We start from the raw sequence: 8,985 nt of genomic DNA, 5'->3' as shown, positions 1-8,985 counted from the left end.
GGAAAATTCTGGCCTCTGCAGACCTCCCTGGCACACAATCCTCTTACTCAGCCTGTGAGCTGAGGGGAGCCGCTGGCCCTGTGAGAGGCTGTCCATGCAATGTCAAAGAGCAGTAAATGGTGCAAACGTTTTTCTTTTGGGCTGTGTCTAGACTGGCCAGTTTTTCTGGAAAATCAGCAGCTTGAATTTCCGCAAAAGCACTGACTTCCTACTGTAAGAAATCAGTGCTTCTTGCGGAAATACTATACTGCTCCCGTTCGGGCAAAAGTCCCTTTTGCGCAAAGCTTTTGCGCAAAAGGGCCAGTGTAGACAGCTGAGATTTGTTTTCTGCAAAAAAGCCACAATCACAAAAATGGCGCATCTAGATTGGCCACGGACACTTTTCTGCAAAAAGTGCTTTTGCGGAAAAGCGTCCTGCCAATCTAGACACTCTTTTCCAAAAATGCTTTTAACGGAAAATTTTTCTGTTAAAAGCATTTCCGGAAAATCATGCCAGTGTAGACGTAGCCTTGCAGTTCACCTTTACTTTAGGGCTTATCCTCAAGACGAGGTCTCACGTTTCAAGCGATGGTCAGACTGAGCTGGGGTCAGTCTAGAGGGAAGAGCTCTTTGTCTGCGCGGTGCAGACCATGGTCTTTGACTTGAAATAGCTCAGAAAGGTCTTGCAGGCTCCAGCCACCCTTTGGATTTTGTAGATATTGCCTCAAATCCATTTTCTTTAGCACAGGGAAAGCTTGCTCCTTTTCTGCCAGTCCCAGCAGCAGCTGCTTCACCAGCCTCGGCATCTCGTCCCTGCTGATACTGTCATAGAAGTCAGGGAGGTCTTGGCTCTTCTGCGTGTCCCACAAGGAATCGGTTGGCGAGATGTCTCTGGCACTGGCAGTGTGCACACCACCTATGGCGTTGTGAAGCCACATCAGCCTCTTCAGGCCTTGAAGTGCTCTTCCTTTATCGTGCATGAACTGGTGCTCCGTCACTGCTCTCCTGCTGCAGTGGGAAAGGAATGGCGTTAGGAAGCAGAGGAATGGTCAGGGCTGTGCTCACATCTCCCATGGGGCTGGGTTGCATACACAGATTCCAGAGTGTTTCCCAAAGCTAGGTATCTATCATGATCTGCCTTTGAGAAATGGCAAAACTGAGGCACAGGGTCGGGGGATGCAACTCTCCCAAGGTCACAGAACTGCACACACAACCCAGCTCTGCAAACCCCCAAACCTGGGCTCGCTCAGTGGTCCAGATATAGGCCCCCAATTCCCAGATCCAGACCTCAACTTTATGAGCATGCATTTTCTTTTGCTTGCACAGGTGTAAATCACAAATAATTCAGTTGAAGTCAGTGGTGAAAGTGAGAGAAGAATTGATCCCTATAAACCCATAATGAGCCTGAGCAAAACTGTTGATCCAAAACACACCTGAATGCAGGGCTTGAAAATCTGGATACAAGCCAAATGCACCCAGATTTCAGCAAGTTTAGATTTGGTTGCGTGTCACAACAGGCTCAAGCTGTGTATCTGGCTTTGAAACAGGCTGCAGATCTGGAATGTTATTAGGATCATTGTCTAATAGAGATATAGCCGGTACTTGCAGCTTTAGTCTCTATGACATAATTTCTTTGAGTTACTCCACCTTTGCCTGGATTACTATGCTGTATTACAAGGTGTCTCCTATACTGCTTTTACTGTGGTATAAAAGTAACAGCAACATACAAATCACACATTAATGATCTAACAATACTGAGGGCCTGATTCTCTACTGTGCAAAGTGGATTAAAATGCTACCAAATTGTATTAGTATCATGTTAGTACAGGGCTACCTAGGGTGTGAGGTGGGTGGACAATGCAGCCCAACAGACTAAGAGCAAGCAGCTGACTCACAGCAGGTTAGTAACAGCTTTAGCCACAAAAGCTTTTTTTTTTTCTTACTTTTCAGTGTCTTCAGCTGTTGCAAAGCAAGCAAGAAAGAAGATGAGCAGGAATGTAACTATTTGCAGAGATCTTCGGGACAGGGGCATCTTCTGACTCCTGTGTATCTGCTCAACACAACAGTAAAAGATTAACATTATTACCAGACTGCTCTGTCTTTCAGTGGCACCCTTCATTCTGTCCGGTGCCTTTTCCATGTGTAGTAGGCGTCTTAGTAACTGCTCTTGTGCCTCTGCCAGCACAGTAGATCACACTAATTTAATCCAACAAGATGTGTGCCTAGTAAGGATGGACTGGAATAAACGGCTCAGGACTCATCCTTAATTTGCCATTGACTTCTGTGCAGGGGCATGCGTGGGGGCAAGCAGTGGCACAAGTGGGTGTATCACAGGGTCCCCACATGCTTTCTGAAAATTAGCATTTGTATATGAATATGCATAACTCAAAGATGCTTTATGCAAAACTGGTCATGTAACATTTCAACTTTACAGTTACAATCTGTTGAATGTGTATATCCTATTTGTGTGCATGTATCATTCTTGTATAGGAAGTTAGAAATACGAAGTGTGACTCTATTTATAATCCCAAATCCTATAATCTGTGATTCAACCCCTCAAAGGAGAACAGATCTTCTCCCGCCCAGAGGCAGCAAATAATGGGCTCCTGCTGGAAAAACTCCTCCCAGGGCCAGGTGGGGAGGGGCAGAGCTGTCTCCTACCTGGCATACACCCCCACTGGACCCTAAAAGCAATGACTGAGTAGCAGACCAAGTAAGAACTCTGGGACTTAGTTCTATTGTAATGGGTCCTCTCAGAAGAGCAGCTAGATGGTCAGCCAGAGTCTTCTCTCTCACATTGCTGTAAATCCAGCCTTGACAGGAGTCACTGGCATCCAGGTCTGGTGCACAGCCTGTGCCACTGGTACAAGACTACACAGCTCTGCTAGTAAATCTCTGCAGAGAAGCAGATGAAACTGTTGCAAATTTTTCTGAGATTTATTGGGTTTGTGGATTAGGGAAGAACGAATTAGCTCAATTTAACTGTATGTCCAATTATTCATTTTAATGTAAATTATTGCTATAATCAAATCTACACTGATCATCTATCGATCAATCTATCTATCTTATCACCACAGTATCTGAGTTGTCCACTTTATAGTGCATGGCTTTAAACACTGAATTAATCTTATCATTTTACTAATAGTGCTCCCGATAGACTGTTATAAGGAAAATCTGGCGTATATTAAGGCAACATACAATTGCATATACAACAAAGATAACTATTTTCTATATAAATTAGGGTTATAGAAGTTTTTTAGATGCAAAATATTTTGTTCAGAAACAAGTCATGTTGGAATAAATGCATTTCAAGTCCAGCTTCAGCATCGTCCAACATGGATTGGTTTTGGACGAATTTGGATAATAAACTGGATAGAAGGGTGTTCCATTTTTCTTATACATAAAGGGCTCATCTACACTGGCCCCTTTTCCGGAAGGGGCATGTTAATTTCAACTATCGTAGTAGGGAAATCCGCGGGGGATTTAAATATCCCCCGCGGCATTTAAATAAAAATGTCCGCCGCTTTTTTCCGGCTTTTAGAAAAGCCGGAAAAGAGCGTCTACACTGGCCCCGATCCTCCGGAAAAAGCACCCTTTTCCGGAGGCTCTTATTCCTACTTCGAAGTAGGAATAAGAGCCTCCGGAAAAGGGTGCTTTTTCCGGAGGATCGGGGCCAGTGTAGACGCTCTTTTCCGGCTTTTCTAAAAGCCGGAAAAAAGCGGCGGACATTTTTATTTAAATGCCGCGGGGGATATTTAAATCCCCCGCGGATTTCCCTACTACGATAGTTGAAATTAACATGCCCCTTCCGGAAAAGGGGCCAGTGTAGACGTAGCCAAAGAAACTATATCAAATGGGCGAACAGGAAAACTTTACCTCACTCTTCACAAATACATGCCAGGTTTTTTTTAGACTGATCTCCATGGTAGATGGAAAAAAAGGCATCAGAGATCAAATGGTTATAAATTCTGTTTTTTTCAAATACATCATATCTAACATATGATACTGTGGACTCTTCAGTATATAAGTAGTCTGATTGTACGTAATGGACATGCTGCATCTTTATATTGTGATAAATATTGTGATAGCCTGTGAATCAAAGATACAAAAGTACAATGGTAACATATGATTTACTTACTGTGGATCCAAAGAGTACCTGGTCAAATCCTGCTCAGCACAGATCTGTCTCCCAGCTAGTCTTCTAGTGAAGTTCCACTCACAATGACAGTATGTGTCTTGACTTCCAGCTTCTTTTATACCTGCTTAGAAACCACACAGACAATAGCTATGAGCTGTACAGTACCTTCTATGACTAAGATCTTTCCTCTCATATCAGTTAAATCAATGGGCTTCATATTTCCAAAGACAAAACATCTTGGATGATGAAGTCTGCTGTGCTTTTGGTGATTAAGGAAAAGACTTACACTATGTCAGTGACATTTCATCGCTTTGCTATCCTCCCAGACCAATCAGTAGAACTCTAAATTGGTGAAGTAGGTGTCTGGATTAACAATAATGTTGAAAGATACTGAGGAGGATGACAAAGGTGGTAAAAAAGGACAGGTATTTATGGAAAATGTATCTGAGACACTTGGAAATATGGATGCCACTGGACTTTAATGTTCAATAAGAAAAATTTTGGTTAAGCCTATTGGTTGTTCAGTGAAACACATTGGTTTATTTTGGATCCTATCAATTAAGTAGATATGAAAAACTAGCAGATCATTGAATTCATAGTGCCACAAAAAATGTTACAGTGTCCCAAGAAAGCCTGTATTAGATATGTGATAGAAATGTAGCCGTGTTAGTCTGCGGTAGCTGAAACAAAAAACAGGACTAACAAGATGGTTTAATAGGTGATGAGCTTTCATGGGCCAGACCCACTTCCTCAGATCAAATAGTGGAAGAAAATTGTCACAACCATATGTACCAAATGTGTTCATTTTTTTTAATTGTATCCTTTGGTATATATGGTTGTGACGATTTTCTTCCACTATTTGATCTGAGGAAGTGGGTCTGGCCCACGAAAGCTCATCACCTAATAAACCATCTTGTTAGTCTTTAAAGTGCTGCATAGTCCTGTCTTTTGTATTAGATATGAAAGTGATGGAGCACCAGATATTGCACAAGGGCAAATTCTGATGTTTCTTCCAGCCAATGGTCAAAACTAAACACGGGAATGTGGTATGAATTTTGGCACACAGGAACCACAAGGCCAGGAAAATGTGTGCCTGTGAGTGATTTCACCAAACACTGGCAGCCAGAACTGGCCCATTGATCCTGCCTGTTAGCAGCACTCAGGTATGGCAAAGGTGCAGCACAGATGGCTTGAACAGCCAGCTGGGCATTCCCATAGCACGATTCTGTGCACATGACATACAGATACTCCTCTGCCCCAGTTTACAGGGTGTAAACAAGGTGTGTTGGGGGAAAGGCGCTATGGGTATGTCTACACTACAACGTTAATTCGAACTAACAGACGTTAGTTCGAATTAACTTTGATAGGGGCTACACTAGCGCTCCGCTAGTTCAAACTTAATTGGAACTAGCGGAGCGCTTAATTCGAACTAGGTAAACCTCATTGCACGAGGACTAATGCCTAGTTCGAATTAGCTAGTTTGAATTAAGGGCTGTGTAGCCACTTAATTCGAACTAGTGGGAGGCTAGCCCTCCCCAGCTTGCCCTGGTGGCCACTCTGGGCACCACCAGGGAAACTCGTCTGCCCCCCTCCCGGCCCCGGAGCCCTTAAAGGGGCACGGGCTGGCTACGGTGCCCGTGCCAGGTGCAAGCCTGCCAGCACCCAGCCAGCAGACCCTGCACCTGGCACGGCTCGAAGCAGCCACCTGCTGCCACCCAGCCCTCCGCCTCTTCCCGGGACCAGGCTGGCGGCTCCCGGGAGCCTGCCCGGGTCCGCAAGAGGCGGGCGCCCGCCTGGTCTAGTGCAGACATCGTGGACCTCATCCATGACCTCCACACTAGGCACAGGAAAGTGGCCGTCTAGGGCAGGAGAGCTGCCAGCCTGGCCACCCAGGAGCAGGTTGGCATGAAAATCAATGGGGTCCACTGAGACCCCCGACCCTGAGCTTAGAATGTCCGTACTGGGTCAGACCAAAGGTCCATCTAGCCCAGTAGCCTGTCTGTCGACAGCGCCAACCCTAGGGACCCTGGAGGGGATGGACCGAAACAATGACCAAGCCATTTGTCTCGTGCCATCCATCTCCAGCCTTCCACAAACAGAGGCCAGGGACACTGTTCCTACCCCCTGGCTAATAGCACTCCATGGACCCAACCTCCATGACTTTATCTAACTTCTCTTTAAACTCTGTTCTAGTTCTAGCCTTCACAGCCTCCTGCAGCAAGGAGTTCCACAAGTTGGGTATGTCTACACTACAAAGTTAGTTCGAACTAACGGACGTTAGTTCGAACTAACTTTCATAGGTGCTACACTAGCGCTCCGTTAGTTCGAATTTAATTCGAACTAACGGAGCGCTTAGTTCGAACTAGGTAATCCTCATTCCACGAGGATTAAGCCTAGTTCGAATTTACTAGTTCGAATTAAGGGCTGTGTAGACCCTTAATTCGAACTAGTGGGAGGCTAGCCCTTCCCAGGTTCCCCCTGGTGGCCTCTCTGGGCACAACCAGGAAAACTCTTCTCCTCTCCCCCAGCCCCGGGCCCTTAAAGGGGTAGACTCTGGCCAGACGGCACTGGAGACAGACAGCCCTGCCAGCAGTGTCTGCCCCTGAGCCAGTGGCGCCACCATGAGCCAGGCAGCCAGTGGCAGCGAGCCGTCCCCTGCCCAGTCCCCGAGCACCCAGGGGCCAGCCAGGGGCCGTAGACGGCGCGCGGCCCCCTGGACTAGTGCGGAGGTCATGGACCTCATTGAGATTTGGGGGCAGGCCCCCAATCTCCAAGATCTCCGCACTAGGAGGAGGAACGCAGCCGTCTACGGCCGCATAGCGACTGCCATGGCCCGCAAGGGACACAGGCGCTCCCGGGAGCAGGTGCGCATTAAAGTGAAGCAGCTGTGGCAGGGGTACGCCAGGGCCACCAGGGGCAGTGCCGCTGCAGGGGATGTGCCGAGTGTGGGCACTCAGGGCACTCCAAGCCAGGACTGCTTTGCAAGCGGGGAACCCTGAGAACTGTCTGTCCGGGGTGGAGGTCGGGACCCTTTAAGCCAGGCATGTCCAAAGTCCGGCCCGCGGGCGAATTGCGGCCCGTGTTCCGGTTTAATACGGCCCCCCAGGTAATTTGGCAATATCTATCTTTTATGGCCCCCAACGAATCCATATGTATTGAGATGAATACATTGTAAAATCTCAGTTAATGTCAGTTGGTCTAAATCAGTTATAAATATATTTGGACACAACATGTATACTTGGTGTTATGTTCCTGTTCATATTTTTTTAACTTAAAAGTTGACAGACAACCTTTATTACCAATAATATGTAATGTACTTTACAATGTTCCTGACACATATTTCAGCTTCCTGGATTTTTTTTTCATCTGGCCTTCAGATATGAAAGGCAGAGTGATTTAACACCTGTTTAGATTTGTCATCCATGTGACGAAATGAAAAGTATGCCGTTTGCAATAAACTTTGCAAAAAATAGTTAATTTGCGTTTAATTTTAATGGTTCAAAGAATGTCAGGCAAAATGGTCGGCCCTCACGCATGTTCACTTCATCAAATCTGGCCCTCGTTGAAAAAAGTTTGGACACCCCTGCTTTAAGCACAGCCCTCGGCTAGCCTGAGGCAGCAGCTCCACACTCTAAGTCCTCATCTGTTGCCCTGCCGGCACTGCTTCCGGCCATCCTTAACCTCTGTTCAGGGTCCACTCAGTGTGGACATGCTAGTTCGAATTAGCAAAATGCTAATTTGAATTAGTTTTTAAATCTAGATGCACTAATTCAAATTAGCTTAGTTCGAATTAATTAATTTGAACTAAGTTAGTTCGAATTAGTGCTGTAGTGCAGACATACCCTATGTGAGGCTGGATAACTCCCAGATACATTAAAGCCCCATGTGGACATTGCAGCCAGATATAACTTAGAGCAGCCCTGGCTGCGTAGGCAAATCAGGGGAGTTAGAATCTGGCTTAAAGCAGAGTTCTGGGGCAGCTGAAGATGGCGGTGGTCTTAGGCCACACTCCTCGACGCACATTTCCCCTTCCCCACCTCTAATATCATTAACTCACTGGCATTCACCTTCCTTCCCCCCCCCCCCCCCACATCCCCCTTCTGTTCTGCAATGTGATTTGTCCTTTTCATGTGTGTTCATTTTTTTAAATTGTATCCTTTGGTATATATGGTTGTGACTGTTTTCTTCCATTATTTGATCTGAGGAAGTGGGTCTGGCCCACGAAAGCTCATCATCTAATAAACCATCTTGTTAGTCTTTAAAGTGCTACATTGTCCTGCATTTTGCTTCAGCTACCCCAGACTAACACGGCTACATCTCTACCACTCCTCGACGCACACTGAGTTTTGTTGATGTTAATGGGCTCGGGATAGGTGTGTGCCCGAGTCAGTGCCGGACCGAGCCATAGTTGCACCCCGGGCGTGTGGCACCCCTTACCACGTCAGTCAGGCACCCCCCCCAAGTTGGCGCCACGGAGAGCTGCCCGGCTGGCCCCCTCCCCCCTTCATCCGGCCCTGGCCCAAGTGCACCTCACTGTAAGATCAGGACCAGAGCCGTTAAAAGAGTGAATCCAAAAGCTCCTCCTGAAGTAGTTTAGGATCGAAAAGGGCTGGAGCTCTTCCTAATACAAGAATCACGGTGGAAGTTCTGCTCTTTTTTCTTGATTTACTAGTGCTGATATCTCTCCAGCTGATGAATGTTGCTGAATTGGTTGGGCTGGACCCTACAGTGCCTATTGCCTGCGTGTCCCCCATTGATCTCACTGAGGCTGCGCTACACTGCAGGCTTCTATCGGAAGAAGCTTTTCCAGAAGAGATTCCGGAAGAATGTTTTCCGATAGAGCGTCCACACTGATTGGGCGCTAGCTC

This window comes from Pelodiscus sinensis, chromosome 27 (assembly GCF_049634645.1).
Source record: "Pelodiscus sinensis isolate JC-2024 chromosome 27, ASM4963464v1, whole genome shotgun sequence".
NCBI lineage: Eukaryota > Metazoa > Chordata > Testudines > Trionychidae > Pelodiscus > Pelodiscus sinensis.
This window is presented reverse-complemented; position numbering follows the sequence as displayed.